The following is a 23,581-nucleotide window of genomic DNA, read 5'->3' on the forward strand; positions in this document are numbered from 1 at the left end:
TATGATAGATGGCCTAACAATCACTTGCGAGTGGTGAGAGGAATTGTATTTCTGCTACGTGCCGTCGATGGCCAGCATTTTTACCCCTCCGTCAGGGGGTGGGTTGGGGTGGTGGAGGCGTGGGGTTGGGGGGGGGGGGCAGGCAACAGGAGGACGCCTGCGAATATCAATGTCTCTCGGGGGCGTCCGCCGGGTCGTCTGGGAGTCGTGCCCCGTCTGCCAGAACAACAGTCGTGGGACGCGACCCACATACACAATCACGACCACTTGCAACCAACCGACCAACCAACCACCACCACCACCACCAGTGGGCTCTCTCTCTCTCTCTCTCTCTCTCTCTCTCTCTCTCTCTCTCTCTCTCTCTCTCTCTCTCTCTCTCTCTCTCTCTCGTGTAGACGAGAGCAAAGATTATGCCGCTTACTTTTATTTCTATTTTTTTCACTTTTTCTATTCTTCTTCTTCTTCTTCTTCTTCTTCTTCTTCTTCTTCTTCTTCGTCAGCTAGTTTCTCCAGGCTGGCCAAAGACAAAGAAAAATAAGAGTTAAATTGCCTTCGTGTACGTAATAAGTGCTCAAAATTCTCATTAGTTTAGTAGGGAATCCGATGCCTTTATCACCAAACTGTCTTCCCGGCAAGAAAGCGCGATCAAACCCTAAATAATATGTAACAATAATAATATTGATAATAAAAACGATAATAAGTAATGATAACATTGATAATAACATAAGTGATAGTAATAATGATACTGAATGCGATGATGATGATGATGATGATATCGATGAATATTACATTAGTAACAAATTACTGTAATAATGATAATGCTAATTATGAATAATAGGTGTAATAAGTTTCCGTTTGCAACGACTTCCCTCTAGCTAGAAACTCTTGGCTCCATCATCATCATACCTTTACCCTGAAAAGGTTTTGTTTAGTTACTTGATCTAGCAAGAATTTTATGGTTTACCTAGTCAGATGCATTTGTGATCTTCCTCGTCAAATACATTCGCGGTTTACTTCGTCAAATCAGGGGAGGAAAAAGTTTGTCTGTTCTGTTTTACATAAAGGTTCCATTCATGGTATGTACATTTACATAGGAACATTGGTGAAGGGAAGAAATGGGGAAGTTGTAACAGGTAGTAATAAAGTGAAGAGGAGATGGAGTGAGTTTTATGAAGGACTGTTGAATGTGTTTGATGATAGGGTGACAGATGTAGGGTGTTTTGGTCGGAGTGGTTTGTTATGTGAGAGAATCAGGAACAGTTTCTTGGTGAAGAGAGAAGAGGTGGTGAAAGCCTTACGGAAGATGAAATGTGGCAAGGCGGCTGGCAGTGAATGGTATTGCTGTTGAATTTATTAGACAGTGGGTGTCTGTCTTGTTGATTGGTTAGTTAGGGGTTTTCACTGTATATATGGATCATTGTGAGGTGATTGAGGATTGACGGAATGCATGCATATTGCCATTGTATAAAGGCAAAGGCCATGAAGGTGAGTTTTCACACTACAGAGGCATAAGTTTATTGAGTGGACCTGGCAAGTTGCATGGAAGGGTATTGATTGAGAGGGTGGGGGCATATACAGAGTATCAGATTGTGGAGGAGCAGTATGGTTTCAGAGGTGGTAGAGGATGTGTGGATCAGGTGTTTGCGTGAAGGGTATGAGTGAGAAAGAGAAACGGATGGATTTGTATGTGGTATCTGTGGATCTGGAGAAGGCATATGTTAGGGTTGTTGATAGGGATGCTCTGTGGAAGGTCTTAAGAATATATAGTGTGGGAGGAAAGTTGCCATAAGCAGTAAGAAGTTTTTATCAAGGATGTAAGGCATATATACGAGTAGGAAGAAAGGAGAGTGAGTAGTTCCAAGTGAAGACTGGTCTGCAGTGGGGGTGTGCGATGTCACCATGGTTACTTAATGTTTATGGATGGGGCGGTGAGGGAGGTAAATGCAAGAGTCTTGGAGAGAGGGGTAGTATGCCGTCTGTAGGGGTTGGCAACGCCTAGGAAGTGAGACAATTGTTGTTTGCTAATGATACACAGCTGGAACACTGGTAGCAGATTCTTGTGAGAAACTGCAGAAGCTGGTGACTAAGTTCGGATGGAACTGTGTAAGGAGGAAGTTGAGAGTATATGTGAATGATAGCAAGGTTATTAGATTTAGTAGAATTGAGTGACAGGTTACCTGGGATGTGAGTCTAAATGGAGAAAAATTAGAAGTTATGATACGTGCCTGGGAGTGGACCAAACTGGAGATGGATGGATGGAGTGGAAAAGGTTTAGGGCGATCGGGGACTTGATCATGCCGGAGGGTGAGAGGCGTGCACGAGATAGAATGAGTTGGAGGGGTGTGATATAAAGGAAACGACGCTCTGTCAGTGGATTGAACCAGGGCACGTGAAGCGTCCGGGGTCAACCATGGAAAGGTATATGGGGCCTGGGTCCGTGTCTAGGGAGCTGTGGTAACGCCCACATATAAACGGCAGGACCACCTTGCTCCTCTTGCTGCTTCGAGGATGCGCTGCGTCCGCAGCAGGTAAGCGATGGAAGCCTCGAGAGTGAGGCGTTCCCTGACGAGACGGTACTCCATGTCGTCCACTGACGATGATACTGACTCGCCGAAGAGAGAAGACTCTCTCTCTCTCTCTCTCTCTCTCTCTCTCTCTCTCTCTCTCTCTCTGGGTGGGGGGTTGTGGATCCGTGAAGGGGTACCTAGTGACGTATGATTGGCCGCCAGGGGGGTACCACAATGATGGGTATCAAGCGAGGGATAACAAGCCAGAGGTACCAGCTTGGAAAACAACACCTGAATTGGTACAAGGTGGGAGTGGGGGGGGGGGGGGGGGGGGGGGGGGGTTGCCTGTCAAGGGAGGGAGGGGTTGGGGGGGGGTAGCAGGTCACGGCTCTTTAGGGATGGAGTTTCAGAATATGAAGATGGAAGTTCATTGCAGTGAGGAAGATTAGTGTGGTTTAAAAGATTATTATGGTGGTGAAGATCAGTGTGGTGAGGAAGATCATTATGGTGAGGAAGATCAGTGTGGTGAGGAAGATCATTATAGTGAGGAAGATTAGTATGGTCAAAAAGAATATTATGGTGGTAAAGATCAGTGTAATGAGGAAGATCATTATGGAGAGGAAGATCAGTGTGGTGAGGAAGATCGTTATGGTGAGGAAGATAATTATGGTGAGGAAGATCATCATGGTGAGGAAGATCGTTATGGTGAGGAAGATAATTATGGTGAGGAAGATCATCATGGTGAGGAAGATCGTTATGGTGAGGAAGATAATTATGGTGAGGAAGATCATCATGGTGAGGAAGATCGTTATGGTGAGGAAGATCGTTATGGTGAGGAAGATCGTTATGGTGAGGAAGATCATTATGGTGAGGAAGATCATTATGGTGAGGAAGATCATTATGGTGAGGAAGATCATCATGGTGAGGAAGATCATTATGGTGAGGAAGATCATTATGGTGAAGAAGATTAGTATGTTTAGGAAGATCAGGAGAATAGATGAGATGGTGGTAAAGACAGGGTAGGGAATTGGTTGGAGATATTTACCGAGGAGTGACGAAGTGAAGATAGGAAACGTAGAGAGAAACTAATTATTGCGAGGAGAACGAGAGAGAGAGAGAGAGAGAGAGAGAGTGAGAGAGTGAGAGAGTGAGAGAGAGAGTTAGACAGACGAAGGTGAACTGGAAACGAAGAGACGTTGGAGAAAATGGTAGAGAAAAGGAGAAGAAAGAGACAGAAGAAAGGTTGAGAGGCGATGGTCAGTTTAGGAGAAGACTTCGGAGAGATAAGTGATATGAAATGTGAGAGAGAGACATACGAGTCAAGCCATGAGGGGAGTGTATGAGGAAGTGAGAGGTAAAGCGAGATAGTAGGATGAGGTGACGAACCCCACCGGGTGGGTGAGGAGGTATGAGGGTTGACATCGAGGAGGGGTGATCTGATGGCCTTTGGAAGGGTGGAAGGTATATTAGAGGGAGGAAAGGAAAGGACCTTGGGAGAGAGAGAGAGAGAGAGAGAGAGAGAGAGAGAGAGAGAGAGAGAGAGAGAGAGAGAGAGAGAGAGAGAGAGACCTTTTTTTAAGGGAGGGAAGTGCCTGCGGGAGGGAGTTTTAAGGAGTTGAGGAGGGAGGGAGTCGCCTGCGGGAGGGAGTTTTAAGGAATTTAGGAGGGAGAGGAAGGAAAGGGGAGTCAAGAAGGAGAGGAAGGAAAGGGGAGTCAAGAGGGAGAGGAAGGAAAGGGGAGTCAAGAGGGAGAGGAAGGAAAGGGGAGTCAAGAGGGAGAGGAAGGAAAGGGGAGTCAAGAGGGAGAGGTGAGGCCGCGTGGCGGGACGGCCCGTGTCCAGCCAGATACTTCGTATGTATCGTGGGTGGAGGCGTCCTGCCTGACCAGCGTCCCGAGACCCTCACTGGAGACACTCAAGGACCCGGTGACGGCATCAGCAGGTGTTCCTGCCGCCCACCTGGCTCCACACACACACACACACACACACACACACACACACACACACGCAGGGCAACTGTCCAAAATCGTATTCTACCTTCAGGACGACGATACGACCCTTGGGTATGATGGAATGTATAGCCCTTTGACCCAGCTCGTAAAAGGGTCAGGTGAAAGGCCGGGCTTTATCGTACGCAAGGGGTCGGTCGGACCGTCATGCTGAAGAGTCGTACCGTCGTGCTCGGTGGTTGTACAATGGTGCTCGGGGGTCGTACCGTCGTGCTCAAGGGTCGTACCGTCGTGCTCTAGGGACGTGTCGTCGTGCTTGAGGGTCGTACCGTCGTGCTCGGGGACGTGTCGTCGTGCTCTAGGGTCATACTGTCGTGCTCAAGGGTCGTACCGTCGTGCTCAAGGGTCGTACCGTCGTACTCAAGGGTCGTACCGTCGTGCTTAAGGGTCGTACCGTCGTGCTCGGGGGCCGTTCCGTCGTGCTCTAGAGTCGTACCGTCGTGCTCGAGGGTCGTACCGTCGTACTCAAGGGTCGTACCATCGTGCTCGAGGGCCGTACCGTCGTGCGCGGGGGGGTGGTTGAAAACTCGGTGTTTCTCCGGCGTTGATCAGCGTCTTCATGTGTCGTGTAAGCAAAGCATTTTAACCTACCTAGCCTCACTGAATCTTCAGTTTGCATTACAGCTTTAGATCACAGACGACGAAGGCAGACCCGACCAAGATATTCCTGAGAGAGGCAAGGTGCAGTGGGGCTGTGTCTTCCACGTGGGAAAAAAGAAAAAACACGATTTATAAAGTTTCTCTTCTTGAAGAACGGAGCAAACGTAACCATATATTATGTTCGACTATAATACTAATATGTATCATAGACGACATATATAGTTTATTTTGTAATATAGAATAGTTAGCTTTATCTTTATAGCTATTCTTTAGTTAGTATGATAAATTTTATATCACTTCTTATCTGAAGGAAATGAGGATTTGTGGGTTTATCTACGAATATATATATATATAAAAAGATACCTTTAATGGGATTTTATTCTAAACTCTAGAATGACGTATTGTGAATCAAAGTGAAAGTATGATGCACACTGCGTGTGTATGTCGAGTAAAACAGTAGGATTTTTTTAATGGTTTTATCGATAAAGAGTAGGACCGTTCTTACGATATGTCCATTAACTGTATATATTGTACAGCAGACTTCTTCACCTTGTGTGAGGTATTAGTGACGCAGTAGATATGAATATCAAGACGTGGCTTAGGGGGATACAGCGTCCTGAGAACACCTTTTGTAGATGGGAAAGGAAAAGATGAAAAAGAAGAAAGGTTCTGTTATTATCGATGAATAGATAGATATATCGATAGGTATATGACACTTGGGAACCCACGTTCTGGCCTCTGGACGGAAGGTCCTGGTGAAAGCAGATGGGAGGGAGAGAGAGAGAGAGAGAGAGAGAGAGAGAGAGAGAGAGAGAGAGCTGGGGAGGGGGGGGAAGGATCTTGTGATTCGCGGAGCTTCCATTGGTATGCCAACCCCACACCAGACGTCGACGCCAGGTACGGGTCCATTGTGGGGGGTGGGGGGGTTGGGAGGCAGAGGGGGTTTGGCGCCTTACAGGGGCTGGGGGAAAGGGGAGGTCATAGGGAGACCGAGGTAACACACACACACACACACACACACACACACACACACACACACACACACATACAGAGGATGGAATAGGATAAACAGAAACATGGATGGTTTACAGACATCTTTGACAAACCCTCACTAAAGCAGTTTCCTAATTATGTATAACCAAGCTTATATATATATATATATATATATATATATATATATATATATATATATATATATATATATATATATATTGGAAAGGATCACAATTTTGCGCGTGGTCAAGTATATCCCTGTGAGTCCACGGTCAAAATGAAACCCGATAAGTTCCCAAGTGCACTTTCGTGTAATAATCACATCATCATGGGAGACACAAGAGAGAAATATAACAGTCAATTGATATACAACGAAGAGACGTAGCTAGGACGCCATTTGGTAAACACGTGATTGTCCAAAAGAGACAACGAGTGTATCATAAACTTATTATGTGGACAAGAAGGGGAATTGTTTACAAATTTTATCAAAAATAAAGCTATCCAATTTGTATAGACCTTCACTAATATTAAGGTTATAGATCTTTGTGTATTCAATAATAGAAGATTCAATGATATTTGTCGTGGTACTGGAGTTTGAGTTCATAACTGAGATGGCATTACTCCAGTCAGTACAATTATCGTAGTTTTTAACGTGATTGAACAAGGCATTTGATCCTTGTCCTGTTCTTATACAATAGTTATGTTGCTTAAGTCTAACAGAAAGATCCTTACCAGTCTGCCCAACATAAAACTTATCACAATTTCTACATGGCACTTTATATATGCATCCAGGAGAATTATTTGGTGAGTTCCTGATTAAGATAGTCTTTATAATATTATTGTTGCTGAAGGCATTAAAGGATTTAGCTCTCCCTTTTAATAATAATTTTACTTTACTTCCCAAGTTGCTTAAATCCTTGAATGTAAATGTTGCCTTCAGCAACAATAATACTATAACTTTAATTCCAGTGCCACGAAAAATATCATTGAATCTTCTATTATTGAATACACAAAGAATTATAACCTTAATATTAGTGAAGGTCTATACAAATTGGATGGCTTTATTATTGGTAAAATTTGTAAACAATTCCCCTCCTTGTCTGTCTTGGACAATCACGTTTTAACCAAATGGCGTCCTAGCTACGTCTCTTCGTTGTATATCAGCTGACTTATTTTTCTTTCTTTTATCCCCCCTGATGATGTGATTATTACACGAAGGTGCACTTGGGAACTTATCGTGTTTCATTTTCCCCGTGGACTCATGGGAATATATGTATATATATATATATATATATATATAGAGAGAGAGAGAGAGAGAGAGAGAGAGAGAGAGAGAGAGAGAGAGAGAGAGAGAGAGAGAAATTGGGAAACATTTTTCACTAATTCAGAGGCCTTTAATGTCATTAACCCTCTAAATAAGACAACGCAAATAACGTCAAAATAACGATCAAAATCAATCGATGACGTTCGTCTTTCACTTGTCGGTAGAAAATGGTGTGTGGTGAAGTGCCACTCACTTTTTTTTTCTTTTTATAAATATTTGACACAAGAACAACTGTTTTATTCTGCACTCCTGCCGTCACCCTGTGGGCCGGAGCGCCAGAGGAGGATACAGAGTGGACGAGAGGTTCAGCCAGGGGTTGACTAGTGGGTCTCAATGATTGAAAGACATTATAGGTAACATAGTGAGGAAAGTATTAACACAGCGCAACACAGGGCGCTTATGTTAACAATGCGGCAGTAATACATGGCCATGACATCATCCTGTTTAAAAGCATTCGGTTGAAAACGACACATCAGATGAAAGACTTATTCCCAATATAAGTTTACTTCATCGTGTTGTTCACCAACAAAAGTTCTGCATATGAACTTTACCTGTGATCATAATGTGTCTTTTTAGCCTTGATTTAACTGTGTGTTGATCTCATCCAATCATGTAACCCCATGTTTTCTTCCTGAAGATATGGAATTGTATCTTTTTCATGATTAAGATATTCGAGTTTTGTTTATTTGGTGCATCTGCTGTATTAATCATGTAATCGCTACGTATTTCTGTAATTACACACCTGCTATGATAATTATATTCTTCGGTTGATCGATGATACTTTGACATCTGTTAAGTATGGCAAGCTGTATGCATTTCCATCATGCATACCTAATATCTTCAAGACAGTTTAATTCTACACACGACAGTTTGAAGTATAGCATCCAGCACACTGAAGGAAATGTCAAAATGTTATCATAACTTTAAAGATATATATATTTTTCTTAATGGTTCCAATTTGTTTTTCTTTATTGTCCCATTCAGCGAAGAGGATATGTACCAAAATTCGATTAATCTTAGAATTCTTCTTTGTACGTAATAATTATACTGTCATTTCTGTTGTCTTTCTTGATACTGTGGTCTACAGCATATTGTTATTCTGCCAATTGTCATTTCGTACTTAATTTTTGTGTGTGTGAAATAGTTTGTATATAACAAGAGTATTGAGTCATTCGAACTTGAGTAGATATATAGTTTGTGTAGAACTGTGTTCGTTGGTAATTTGGGTCTTTAGACCACTCAGCTGGCAGGATCAAGGCCGTCAGCGTTATAAGAGAAACTTACAGCACCTTCTTCAGGAGTTTCGGTATAGTTCTCAGAGCATAACTCATTCTCAGACAAGTAGCAGCAGGATGTGTCTGGATGTTACTATGAAACTCTGAACATATAAACGCCAAAGAAAAATATATTAATGTCGTTCACAGAGACGCATAGAACAAATGAGTTACAAAAAGGTTGCTAAAAAAAAATTAAATATATCTTTAAAGAATTTAAAACTTGAAAGCATAGAATTACTGGTTGTATGATAGATGTAATTATTAGGAAAATCAGGAAGTTTTTAACATTTTGTGTCTTATTCCTTAAATTTGATTTTCAAATTCATCGTATGTAATATAGAAATGATATTCAGAAATACGTCTTCACTTGTCGTCGCATTGTAAATACATCAGCCCCAGCTGGTAGAGGAACAAACTGTAGATTTAGAATAAAATGAAGGAGTGAGGGAGGTACAATTTCCACCTGCAGCTGGTACTGAGACAGTCAAGAGCGCCGGCCTGGATATAAGCCAGCTGTGCGCCAGAGCCCCACTTGTAGCGGGGCAAGCCATCTAATTTTCCTTTATTGTACTTCCAGTTAGGATTGTGGCCACCCAACGCCTCCTGCAGGCCCCGCTGGATCACTGAGGAGCAGGCATACCCCCTGGTGAGGACGGAGGGCGAGGAGGGGAAAGGAAGGTGGTTCAAGCTCTCATGGTGAAGGGCGCCGGGGATGCCGCCTCGGAAGGGGCGCTGGCTTTCACCCACAACAGATCCTGGGGAACAGACGCGCCACATGTCGGTAATGTCTCCAGTTGCGACGTCAGTGGATGTCTGGTTTTTTTTTTTTTTTAGAGATGCCTTCCTCTTTATACAGGGCCTTCTGAAGTCTTGAAGTGCCATGCGGCGTGAAAAAAAAAAAAAAACAAGAGAAAAAGAGACATCGACATTCGTCTCTTCCTCTTATAACAAGTGGATCTGCACCTGGGGCATGTCTTACACCAGGGCTAGTCAGGTGTGTTACAACCAGGAAGACCGTCACTTCGACATCACTGGATTCTGGCTCAAAATACCACCAGCGAATACATGTTTCCAGCGTCGGCGGTAATCACACAGCAAGCCACAGGCAGACTCTTCGACACAGATCCATGAGTAGATACTCTCTGCACACCACAGATACAAAGAACAGATAAGAACCCGCTCCCCCCAAAAAAAAAATATATATATATATATATATATATATATATATATATATATATATATATATATATATATATATATATATATATATATATATATATATATACGCTCTCACACGAGGAATATTGATCCTAAGATTGTGTGCTGAAGAAGAAGAAAAAAAAAGGAATAATGATTTCTGAACACATAATCGTGTTGAATGAAAATGAAATGTCATCTGCAGCAGACCGCTACGGCTCTGGATGATAATATATGAGGAACATCTCGTCACACAACAGCAGCGGGGATGGAGGTTTGCATCATGAGGACCCACGGACCAGCTGTGTCCACTGGAGTGTAAAAAAGAAGTTTGTATTGCAACATGGACATGACTAACGTCCGCCCTCGGAGTATGACGTTGAAAGCTAAACCAGGAAAGATCTGGCCCAGAACATTAAAGGAAGCCATAACACGTACGTATAATTCACCGGAAATTACGATAAGTAGCTGGATGAATAAACCCCCGCTTCGCAAATCGCCGTGACCTCCCAGCGAGCCGCGTATGAGGGTCTCCTGGACTTCGAAGGTTCTCAGCGTCTGAGGGGTCTCCCGACTTCGAAGGTCTTTAGCGTCTGAGGGTCTCCCGACTTCGAAGGTCTTCAGCGTCTGAGGGGTCTCCCGACTTCGAAGGTCTTCAGCGTCTGAGGGTCTCTCGACTTCGAAGGTCTTCACCGTCTGAGGGGTCTCCCAACTTCGAAGGTCTTCAGCGTCTGAGTGTCTCCCGACTTCAAAGGTCTTCAGTTCGAGTCGCTGCGAAGGTTTACGAGATCAGAAGTCTCCACCACCTCCCCCTCGAGCTGGTCCTGACTACGATGGCTCAGAACTGGTGAGTAGCTCGTTTAATGGGGTACTAAGGACTCCAGCTCCTGTAGATAACGTCAATATTCTGAACTTCTTGTTTGTCTTAGTGAACCACTGGTATTCTTACCGGGGGAGTCGAACATGCGTTCTCTGGCTCAGTTGTTTTTTTCTAAGTGGAGGGAAGTGGGTGGTAAGATTCGCAATTGCGTTTTATGGTTCCGGATTGTACTAACCTAAAAAGCAGAATGAGAGAAACAACATAAAAGTATGGGAGAAACTGAGCCATACGTATACAGGCAATACAAGAGAAAGCAAATGGCAGAGAGAATGAGAGAGTTCTGTTTAATACGCAGCTGTTCACCTCGGGTACTTGGAGAGATTTTCTTCTCATCCCATGTCTTATGTTGCTGAACTTATCAAAACACATGTACTACATATAAACTGTCATATACAGAAACTGAAGTGGATGTAGATGTAGGAAAACGAAGGGGAATGAAAGACAAGAGTTGGAGCAGAAGAGAAAAAAAGAAATAGAGAGAGCGAGAGAGAGAGAGAGTTGTGGAGAAGCCAAAGGCATCTCCCTTCAGGTGTACGTGGATGCCATGTTATATTGGCTTGGTTAATGACGACCTGGTTACGGGAAGGACATCTGGTTGTTGGTAATCGGCTGACGTAGGTTCGATTCCCACTCTTGCGGTACTCTGCATACTTGATACTCGGGTGTCTCGCACTTGCATGACTTCTTGTCTTGTTTTGTTCTACGCTTCCATGTGATCCGCTTGTCATTTATTTATCTTTTGATTGGAATGTTTTATAAAGTCTTTGTAAATGCATTGATGGCGTTCTCGGTAGACCTGGTGATCCGTGGTAAATGTTGGTGATAGATTCTCGACCCAACATTGGAAGGAGATGAGTGTGACAGTATCATGCTCATACCTACACACACACACACACACACACACACACACACACACACAGGAGGGGAGCCGATCCTCGTGGACCTCCCGTCTCTCGTCCTCTATTCTTAGCTTTGCATTAGTTCCTCGAAATGTCCAGTGGTTGTTGCTAAATATATATATATATTTTTTTCTTTTTTTTCATACTATTCGCCATTTCCCGCGTTAGCGAGGTAGCGTTAAGAACAGAGGACTGAGCCTTTGAGGGAATATTCTCACTTGGCCCCCTTCTCTGTTCCTCCTGTTGGAAAAGTAAAAACGAGAGGGGGGGATTTCCAGCCCCCCGCTCCCTCCCCTTTAATCACCTTCTACGACACGCTGGGAATACATGGGAAGTATTCTTTCTCCCCTATCCCCAGGGATATATATATATATATATATATATATATATATATATATATATATATATATATATATATATATATATATATATATATATACTTGCTCTTGGCTTACTTTGTCCTCCGTGAGGCCACAACTCTGCTACTAAAGAAATGCTTCCTCACGCCTCTCCGTACACTTCCTCACGCCTCTCCGTACACTTCTTCACACGTCCCTCCGTAGGCTTCCTTATGCCCCTCCTTACACTTCCTCATGTTCCTCCGTACGCGTCCTTACACGCCCCTCCGTACACTTCCTTTCACGCCCCTCCGTACACTTCGACACGTCCCTCCATACACGTCCTCACGGTTCTCCGTACACGTCCTCTCGCCCAGCTTCCAGCTGTGTCCCCTCGTTCTGGACTCCTCTGTTTTCAAACTTCTGTTCTATGGAGATCAGACTGAGAGTGCAATTCCAACCTAGGGCGAATACACACGTCGTGTGTAGATGTATGCAAAGCATCCCACTCTCCATGAATTTAAAGGTGGTGTTTCGCTGACCAATATAAAGTCTCCTTTTACGCATGACCCTCCTCACGTAAGGTCAGCCCGTAGGTCACCCCTCACCCACCTCACGCCAACACTGTCGTTGCTTATGGCCTGCGATATGGTCATACTTGCTAGGTCGTCACTGTTTGAACGCTCGCCTGAACGTGTTCGCTGATGATGCCAAGACCATTGGAGGTTTGTAAAGCAGACGGGGCCGGGAAAGTGACCTGGACGAGATGCGGCAGTGATCAGACGCGTGGCTTCTGAAGTCTGAGCCTCGAGAAGGTCAAGTCATGAAGACAACTTTACGTTCTCCACGGTTGAAACTTCATAAGCCATTTATCCGACCTCTGTTGTATCTTGTAAGGTGTCGCTGTGCAGTATATCATAAGCCCCTGTTTCCTCGCGCCGCTGTCATGTTCATAGCGTCATCAGCAGACATGTTCGGGTATGACCCCCTGATCGTTGGACAAATCCTTCACACGGATCCGGAACATTAGTGGTGCCAGCAGCGAACCCTGAGGGTCTTCGCTTGTCACCCGCCTGAGTAGGATATCCTGGTGTGTGTTTGTGTGTGTGTGTGTGTGTGTGTGTGTGTGTGTGTGTGTGTGTGTGTGTTGTCTTTTCCCTCCTCCCAGTTAGGCAGCTGTTCATCCACTCAGGCAAACCCCTCCTCTTGACTCCTGCTTGGACGTTTAACTCCACCATCACTCCCCTGTAGGAGTAGTGTCAAAGGCTTTCTGGCAGTTTAGGAATATGCAGTCCACTAATTTGTCTCTTTTTCTTCCAAAAGATGTTGCAACCCTACTAGCCTATGATAATCCCGTACATTTGTCACGCAGAATCTTTTCCTTTTAAACCCATGTGCTCTTCCATTTAGGAGGTTTAAACTGAATAATTTTCTTCCTCTAACCTTTTTCTTATTTTCTTTTCTAACACCTCGTACGTTATGGCTGTTAGTGACACTGCCTTATAGTTTAGGTCTACCTATCCATCACTCGTTAAAGATACTGCTATAACTTTTTTTTTCTCTCTCTCTCTCTCTCTCTCTCTCTCTCTCTCTCTCTCTCTCTCTCTCTCTCTCTCTCTCTCTCTCTCTCTCTCTCTCTCTCTCTCTCTCTCTCTCTCTCTTGCATTCCCTCGGAACATTTCCTTCATGGAGAGAGAGAGAGAGAGAGAGAGAGAGAGAGAGAGAGAGAGAGAGAGAGAGAGAGAGAGAGAGAGGTTCAACGATATGATCAAACGCTTACACTGCAGGGTCTCGGTCCACACTCACTCACTCACTCACTCACTCACTCACTCACTCTGGGTACCAGTAATGTGTTGCCGTCTGGACCATGCTGGGTTTGATAGTATGTGTTGGTCAGTACCTTCATGTATCTCATCACTTCCGATGTATCAACTTCAATATGCAGTAAGTCGTCTTCCTCTTGCGTAGCTGGTAGTACGTAATGCCTTACCTCCTCGAGTTGACAACAGGTTCTGATGGTCCACGATCGTCTCTTCACATATACACCCACCTCTTACGATGTTCTTTTGGTCTGAGTTTCTCTGTTGAACATCATTCGATCCTCAGATGTTAATTTGCCCCTGATGACTTCGTGAATTAGTTTTTGAGTAATTTTCTTTTTTTTTTTTCGAAGTGCATCAACTGTGCTTCATACGTACTACCTCACTAGTGCCTTCTTTCTTATCCTGTTGTACTCATGACCATATCCAGTACAGTTTGACTCTTATGTTCCTCTTTCATCGAGTGTTCTTGTGTTCTTCCTCTGCGTCTGGTCAGCCATTCCTTCGATGTTCTTGTCTATTCCCTACTCTCCACATTTCAGTGTTGTACATGTATACATACGTTCTAGTTCGTTCTAGTTGTAAATTTTTCAAAATTCAATGTAACTTTGCTCTATATCCAGGTTATGGAATGAGGCCTCCCAGTCACTTATCCTCAGTGGGGGTTTTAGATAGGCTTCGTGCGTGTGTACGTATGTGTGTATGTGTGTTTGTGTGTGTGTGTGTATGTGTATGTGTGTGTGTGTGTGTGTGTGTGTGTGTGTGTGTGTGTGTGTGTGTGTGTGTAATTGCTATTTGTCATTGCTATTTCTGCGTTACGAGGAGAGAGTTTTACAGTGGCGTTGCCCCGTCTCTTGCCCTTGTATGTATGTACCATGTCTTTACTCCCGTGTGTGTGTGTGTGTGTGTGTGTGTGTGTGTGTGTGTGTGTGTGTGTGTGTGTGTCATCATTTACTCCTACATATGACCCATAGTTGCTACATAAAAGTCGAGATTGGTTATCCAAGAGCTGGGTAGTCCCTCCCTGCTCACTTGATCATCTCGGCACCACAGGAACCGATCACATCCTTCAGGTCTGCTTCGTCAGTATTAGTAGTTCTGATCCTTCTTCCTCCTTCTCCTCCTCCTCCTCTTGTCTTCCTCCTCCTCCTCTCCTCCTCCTCCTCCTCCTCCTCCTACTCCTGACCCAGGAGTATCTGGAACACCTGCTTGCTACAGTGAAGGGAATAAGAGAAGAAAAAAAATGGAGTTCCTCAAGGTTATTTTCTGGGTGTGTGCTGTTCATTTCTATGAATACGGAACGTGAATAACGTAAAGAAATCTCTCCACTTGGTTTTAGATTTCCTCCTAGAATTTCTTGTCGTTTTTGCAATAAACAGTAAATAATTAAACCAAATGATTAAGAGAAGAATTATCTCGGTAATTATCATCATGTATTTCAGTCATTACTCTCGTCTGTGGTCACGAATTTATAAGTTGATTGTGATAGATTTAACAGAATTAAAGAGGGCAATATTTTATCTATACATTTTCTCTATCACTTCTCATCGAAGTAGGGTTGGTTCATTGGGTGTTAGGCCTCTCAGCTGCCAGAGTTATCAACGCCACTAGTGTCAAGTTATATCCCTAAGTCAAGTTAAAAAGGTTCAACCCTTTTCTTCAGGTGTTTAAGATGATGCTAAGACCATTCCCATTAAGTCAAGTTAAAAAGGTTCACCCCTTTTCTTCAGGTGTTTAAGATGATGCTATGACCATTCCCATCCTCATAGCATACATAGCGTCTTTCTTCCATACTTTTCAGTCGTTGGTAAAATACCGATGGGCTTGAATTGAAAAAAAAAATAATTCATATTACAACTTTAGGAAAAAATCCCCTTCAAAAATCATTCATTCGATTATGTATAAACCATTTATTTGATTATCTACTTTTCCACTGGTCAATTATTCATTCATTTATCTAAATGTTGATATATATATATATATATATATATATATATATATATATATATATATATATATATATATATATATATATATATATATATATATATATATATATATATATATACATATATATATGTATATATATATATATATATATATATATATATATATATATATATATATATATATATATATATATATATATATAAAAGGAAAGAGGAGGTGACGTACATAAAAACCTTGGGATAGCCATTCAACGGTCCTCAGTAATAATCTCATGGAATCCTGGCAGACCAGACGTCGGTACAGACATAAATCCTCGGGTCGTGTCACACGTGTCCTTACCCTGTCATGTTTCCTGCCTGACTCCTGTCACGATTTTCCCAACATTTATGACAATGCTGGGAAATTCCGCTCAGGGGGGGTGGGGACAAAGAGAAAATGGTGTGTGTGTGTGTGTGTGTGTGTGTGTGTGTGTGTGAAAGGGAGAATATATGATGATGCGGAATAAGGAAGAAAATGGGAGGTAGAGGTATATTACGTGTACAAAAAGAAAACGAGGAAGGGGAGGTATATTTAGTGTTGGAAGAGAAAATGGGGGAGGGGAGGTATATTTAGTGTTGGAAGAGAAAATGGGAGGTAGTGAGATTAAGAGTTCACGTAAGACAAGATGGAGGTCAGAGTGATAGAGGGGTAGGTGGGAGGGAATGATGGAGGGTGATGGAGGGGGAGGAAGGGGAAGGGAAGGAGGGATAGGTGATAGGAGCTACGGGCGGAGTACGGCAGTGTCTGCCATCATATGGAAAGTATCATCACTAGAGATCGAGTTTTTACGTTCTTTAATCATACGTTCCATTGAATGCCTTTATGATTTCTGTATACTCTCTTGTTTCTTTCACTTATCTTGCTACGCTCGTGCACTGTGTCATCGCCAAAGAAGCATTTGAATCTCTCTTTACTCTCCTCATGTTAATCCTCCTTGTCTTTCCTCGTGTTGATCCTCTTTGTCTTTCATTCTTCCTTCTCCTCAAGTTCCATGGCTGCTCAACTCTTCATCATCTTCAGGATATTTCAGTTTCTGTATTCTAGGTACAGCTTTTGGTGCCTCAATATTGGGGCGTCTTCCTACTACTCTCTCTTCTCTTTCTGAAGTCAAATATATATATATATATATATATATATATATATATATATATATATATATATATATATATATATATATATTTGACTTCAGAAAGAGAAGAGAGAGTAGTAGGAAGACGCCTCAATATTGAGGCACCAAAAGCAGCGGCCCCCCAAGACTAAGTCCTGTGGAACACCTCTGGTTGCCATTACCCAGTTCGAAATGTGTCATGTGTCCTCAGTCCTTTGGGTGATTCTTTTTATTTAGTGAGGGAACCTCTCTTTCATGCATATCACTAAAGTCCAGGTGTTTCTGATTACTATTTGTGTTTACGGGGAGAAAAGTTGACAGTCGTGTTGCCCCGTCTCTCAACCTTGTATATATGTACCATATATACATCGCCTCCTCCCCATCCACCTCCCTTTTCTTAAGTCAGTTGTAAATGTCTATTTGTCCTGTATGAGGAGGAGGTTTTACACTTGTGGGCCTTCGACCTATGTGTGTGTGTGTGTGTGTGTGTGTGTGTGTGTGTGTGTGTGTGTGTGTGTTGTGTGTTTATTTTTAAGGGTTCGCCAGGTTTATGCTCTTGCCAATGGCATTGAAATGGACTTGCTACTCTTGCGTGTGTCTTTGTGGATCTTTCATCCCTCATTCTCCTTCCTTCGTGCAAAGACTGATGAAACTCACGTAGGCTTCAAGGCTACAGCCAACAATAGGACAATACATACATACACCGTATCTGTTCTTCAAGATAAAGACGCAAGTGTTGTTCCTCAACCATGACTTGTTCAGTATGAGGGCCACCGTGTCCTCTACTTCCCGGCGACCTTTTGTTCTCTCTACGCCCAAGCGTTGACCTACGTTAGGGTTCCACACACACACACACACACATGTATGCTTTGGACTTTCATACGTTTTTCCCGGAAAGGAAATGAATGTGACTTGTGCTGAGAAGATGAACAGATCAAATGGCTTGTCCTTTACTATTGTACACAGACTCATAGACGTTTTTTCATCACACAACCCCTCGATTTCTTTTAATGGGACTCTTGTAGAGTCAAAGGATGCGTTCCTCTCAGCAGCTGGGAAATGATAGACCCCTTTGGGGTGATAAGTTCCTCCAAGAGACTGTACAGGATTCCTATATCAGTCCATTCATTGATGACGATACAGCCTCGCCCGGGGTCGCACCAGCATGGGTTCGTAATCCTGGGCTGGCAGTCGGTCCACACCCACCCCAGATGTTCATCCTTCAATCGGGGCTTCGGCGTGGGGTGTGCGTGTATGGCTATATTTACGCAGAAGTAAATACATGGTATATATACACTTGTTTAAGAGACGGGGCAACACGAATGCATAACTTTCTCCCCGTAAAACACACACACACACACACACACACACACACACACACACACATACACATAGGACCTATGACTATTGCTCCTATGCCTTTTACAATCAATATACGAGATATATTTCATTAGGAAAAATTGGGTTTAGATGTTATAATGTTTCTATGCAGTACACATGACAGCTCGTGAACAGATGTGCGTGAATGAGACCATTCTTCGTCTGTTCCTGGCCAAGGGAAATTTTAAACGTTGAGTTTACTATTGGAATGGAGAGTTTACTATTGGAATCGAACGATCATTCATTTTCCATGTCAGAGATGATCAGAATTTCTAGTGATGATTCTAGTCATGCAAGGCTTGATATTGTTGGAGTTGTGGGAACATAAATTACTGAAGAGAAAAAAAGAAAAAAGAAAAGAAAAAATCCTGACCTTATCTGTTCAGAGGGGTATATGGTAGTCGGGGGAGGAGAGAGAGAGAGAGAGAGAGAGAGAGAGAGAGAGAGAGAGAGAGAGAGAGAGAGAGAGAGAGAGGAGGAGGAGGAAGATTGGTCCTCATACGAGACAGATTCATGCATCAGAAAATACCGGAAGATAGTCCTTGAGGGCAGCTCATGTTGGGTAGAGTAAATACAGGATAGAATTGCTTCGTGTTGGTGAGGATTGATAAATCCCCCATAAAGTATATATATATTTTTTTTCACGACCCAGAACACGTACATAGAGATAACAATGATGGAGCAATGAGGGTGGTACTGAGTGAACGAGACATGAACTCCTCAAAGATGTGATATGACAGTATGTGGGATCACAGCTTTAGATAAATAGACTGGAAGGACTTAGAGCCTCATTGAGACTGAGAGTCATGAACGTACAAGGTCTTGGAATCCGTACAGGGAAATTACTTGCGTCAGTAGGTCACTGAGTACATCAGACACAAAGGGGCCGAATTACGCCATCACTGGTAAATATCTTCACACGTAAGTCGTCGTGTGGAAGTCGAGAATTTCTTGTACCATGCACGAAAGGTGATGTAACTGGTCCTGTGATAGATCTAATCAGTCAGATTACGTGGCAAGTGGACCCGTAAAAGATAAGAAGGGAGGTGATAGGATCATAGACACTACACAAAGCTAAATGCATTCTACGACAACATGAACTTGGGAAGTGAAGTTTCGAAGGCATTTATTACGAGTTATTGTGATGAGTGGTCCTGTGAAAGCTACTGTGAAGGATTTGAAGCATAGAATAGAGAGGGAAGGTATTGAAAAAAGAGAGATACTTATGTATGGTTCGGTAAAGGATCATCACCACGCAAGATTGGCTTGGGATTGCTACGTGAGATCTTCATTTCAGACGACACTCCAGCCAACCAGCGTCTGAGAGATAGAGCAACGCATGAGTATGGCTAGATGAGAAATGAGGAGCAAGGAGATTTTGGTCCAGTACGGTGCACTTAATCATGTTAAAGAATGCAGAGTTGTAGACAATGAGGTAATGATATGGGATGAGCGAAATCCTAAGTTCAAATATGTACCCATCGTGGAGGACACCGTATCTCCAACGCCAGTTAACAGGAACTGGGATAAACAGTGAAACTACTACTAGAAAAGAGTATAGAAGAACCTTCATGTACGTCTGTATATAAGAATCGTTGTTCCATTGAAGTGTTGAGGTAGTGTGTTGATACGTTTGACGGACAGACCGCCAGAAATGTTGCTCGCTACGTGGGTGTGAGTGCCAGGGGAGTGAAAGAGGAGAAATGTCGTACCCGTCTTTATGGAAGAAGACAGGGAAGAGGCGCTGGCCTACACACCATCCTCTCTGATGAGTGAGGTCTGTACCACGCTTTAGAGGCAATCAGAAAGCAAAGGAGAAACTACCTGAGCGAGAAACATCAAGGACTCGTGGAAAGACTAAGCATGACAAATCATTTAGAGAGGCGATAAGGTATTGCGTGTGTCTGCTATACCAGAAAGTTGTCAGTACTGTACCACACAGAGAGGATGATCGACCTTCAGGCAGAGGTAACGGGGAGGTTCCTTCGATGGACACATTATTACCTCGGTGGAAGGGAAGACAAGAGGATTGTCAGAGGAGCTTTCTCGTAATGGGCTACGGTCACCAGTGGCGTGCCCCAGGGCACAGTCCTAGAGCCATTGGTGTTCTTGAACCGTGTACGAGTCTCCAGAAGGACTGGACTCCTGTTTGAATGTGCCTCGGGTAATGTCAAGATTATGAGGAGAAAGAGGGAGCGCATTCACTTACAAGAAGTTTAGATAGACGCCAACATTACTCTGATACGTGGTTCACGGAATTCAACCTAAGTAGATGCAAAGTAATGAGGGTGGGATATGTTAAGAAGAAGCTTCGATACACAGAGTATCTAGCAGGATATGAACCACAGGAAACTATGTGTGGAAGGGACTTGGGAGTCGACACTATCGTGTTGTCGCAGCTCCACCGTTGGAGGACTGTGAAGGAAACGAACTGTGTGTTGGCAGATGATAGAATCCCATGCGAAGATATAAGGAAATATTTAGTGAATCATTCACAGCACAGTCTGTTTGGCGAAAACTCGACTGTGCTTCTCAAGTTTGGTCACCGCGCCTGAAGAAACCCAAAGATATGATAGAGAAGATCCGGAGGAGAGCAACGAAAATGGTACCGACATTGAGAGGATGAAATAAAGTAAGAGGCTAGAGGCCATCCATTTGCCCACCATGGAAGAGAGAAGAGTGCGGGTGATTTGATCACAACCATTAAGGTACTAAACCAGTTCGATGATTTCGGAAGATGCATAGATAAAAGATTGCGCAAACGACCTCTCAGGAAATGTGTCACGAGGGTTACATTTATAGCATCATAGCCGTGGAAGGACTGGAGCAAGACAGATGGTGAAACTGTTGAAGGATGACTGCATAGAAAAGTTTAAAAAGTTTCATGAATGATAAAGTTCAAGAGATGGGACGCTACGAGTGAGAACTTCCTCGCCGTACACTGCATGTATGTACTTACACATTGTATAGTGACCGTCAGCCGTGGCTCATGACTGTAACCAGTCACTGTAACAGTAGAAACAGGTGACAGTAACGTGTGGAACTGTCAGTATATGATCGCTGTGACGTATCTGTAACATGTAACTGAGTGTAACATCGAAATCCTTGACTTGGTGAACGTAACCAAAGCTTGGGCCGTGACCTGGTGTCTGCCACGCCACCAGGCGTTGGACTAGTGAATGTATAAGGACGTAGCGCTGTGAACTGGTGACTGTAAAAGCACTAGGGGGTGTGACCTGGTGAGTGTAACAATACCAGGCGGTGACCTGGTGACTGCAGCGGCACTAGGCAGTGACCTTGTGACTGTAACTGTACTATGTGGTGACCTGGTGACTGTAGCAGTACTAGGTGGTGACCTGGTGACTGTAACGGTACTAGGCGGTGACCTGGTGACTGTAACTTGACTATACTAGGAGGTGGGAGCCCGGGCGATGAGGGTTCGGTGCCGGGTGGGATAAGGGGTGGCGGCGAGGAGCTGGGTAACGCCCCCAACCCCACCCCCCGTGAGTGGCAGCCAACGAGGTAAGTAATTAAGAAGGGCCAGGCCGGCCGCAATAGCGCTGGCCAGAGCGGCCGTGCGGTGCCGGCTAGGGCGGCAACAGAAGGCGCAGCAGCAAGCAAAGATAACGGGGCAGAGAACTAGCAATAACAACAGCAGCAGCAGCAACAGTAGCACCCGGTAGGTGACTCCGCGGTAAAGGTAGCAGCGTCACCATTACGACAGCTCTTCGTCAGGAGAGCACACCCACCCACCCACACAGCTGCTGCACCGTAAACTGCTGCAGTAACAACATCAACAACAACTACTGCAGTAACAGCAGCAGGAACAGCGACTACACCACCACCACCACCAGCAGTAACAGCAGCAGTAGCAGCAGAAGGCCCAGGGAAAGCTATGTCCAGCCAGTCATGTAATAGACTCGTGTATTGATTTTGACATCCATTTTGTATGCAAGATCAGGTCTCCGACTGAGGACTTAGTTGGAGTGAGCGAGAAGGGAACGGCCGGCGTGCCTGGCCGCCCCGGGTCCTCCTGCTCCTCCTCCTCATCCATCCCCCCCGTGTGTGTGTGGACCCGGGGATCCTCGTCGCCGCTCTAATGTTTCACAGGAACCGAGATCCGGGCGAAATCTACTCACTCCAGGTCTCCTGCCGGCGAGATAGTCCTTCAATTTACATGAAAATCAAGCTGAACATTTGATGGCGAAGTAATTGAAAAAGTTTCGGAAAGCCTGGATATCATATTTGGCTGGAGGAATTTACGATTTAATTACTGAAAGATGGGCAGTTAAGACCTTCAAAGCACGTGAAGAAGAGAGACAAAGAGGAGGGAAGGAGAAGGAGGAGGGAAAGGGTGGGAGAGAGGAGGGGAACAAAAAAAACACACCCACCCCCCCACACACACACACGTAATACAACAGGTCGAAATATAAAAAACGGGCGAGGCTGCAGAGGATCCGGAGACTAACCGATCAAAACAAAGCGTTCCCGCGCTCACCCGCCGCCATCCTGCCCTGAATATTGCGCGCGACGAGGGTCTTATCTTTTAATTAGGGACCTGCATGTGACGCCACCCACCCTCCCTGCCTCCCTCGCTCTTCAACTCATGCAATACTTAACGTGGCCGCGGCTGCACCAGCCGAGGTAAGTGATTGAAAAACTGGGCTCTTCATGCTGATAGCCTTTAGGGAGTTTCTAAACTAGTAGGGGAAGAAGAGTTGGGCTGGAAGTGAGATTTTACAGTTAATTACTATTCTTGTGTAACGGATTTATATTCCGTTTTCTGTTGGTGGGCGGATGTGTTCGTAAATATATATATTTTTTTAATGCAAGATTCTGAAATGTTATCAAAGCACTTTAATCATTATTATGTGAATTTTTGGTCATCAATTTTTCCCTTTTTTTCTGTAAGATTATTTGACAGGAGTATATAACTTCCCAAGTTACTCATCACATACAATAATTATTACATATTTTTTTTTTCCCATGATCTTCGAAAACCATAGGATAAACACTGTTGTGAGACCATAATTGAGGAAGATATTTTCCTATCTTGCGTTTTCTCACGACCAACACCGTTTTATGGTCAGGTCCCTCAGTGTCTCGAGATAGAGATTTCAATGTTTTACCCGATGTTTTTCAACCATTAGCAATAGCGACCGCTTCTGGCCGAGCTTCATAAAAAAAAAAGGAACATTGCTCGACGCCTCCTCCCTGGAAATAGAAAGTCACTTCTTGTATCACTGCTTTCCACCAGCTTCC

General features: G+C 43.9%; 1 protein-coding gene across 1 annotated transcript in view; it reads left to right on the forward strand.

The window, feature by feature from the left end:
• LOC139766021 (uncharacterized) overlaps positions 1-23,581 on the forward strand; it is a 318,431-nt gene that overhangs the window by 168,490 nt on the left and 126,360 nt on the right. The window contains exon 4 of the mRNA XM_071694125.1: positions 9,286-10,752. The gene's annotated coding sequence lies outside the window, so the exon portion shown is untranslated. The remainder of the gene's footprint in view (positions 1-9,285; positions 10,753-23,581) is intronic.

Source organism: Panulirus ornatus, chromosome 56 (genome assembly GCF_036320965.1).
Source record: "Panulirus ornatus isolate Po-2019 chromosome 56, ASM3632096v1, whole genome shotgun sequence".
Taxonomy (NCBI): domain Eukaryota; kingdom Metazoa; phylum Arthropoda; class Malacostraca; order Decapoda; family Palinuridae; genus Panulirus; species Panulirus ornatus.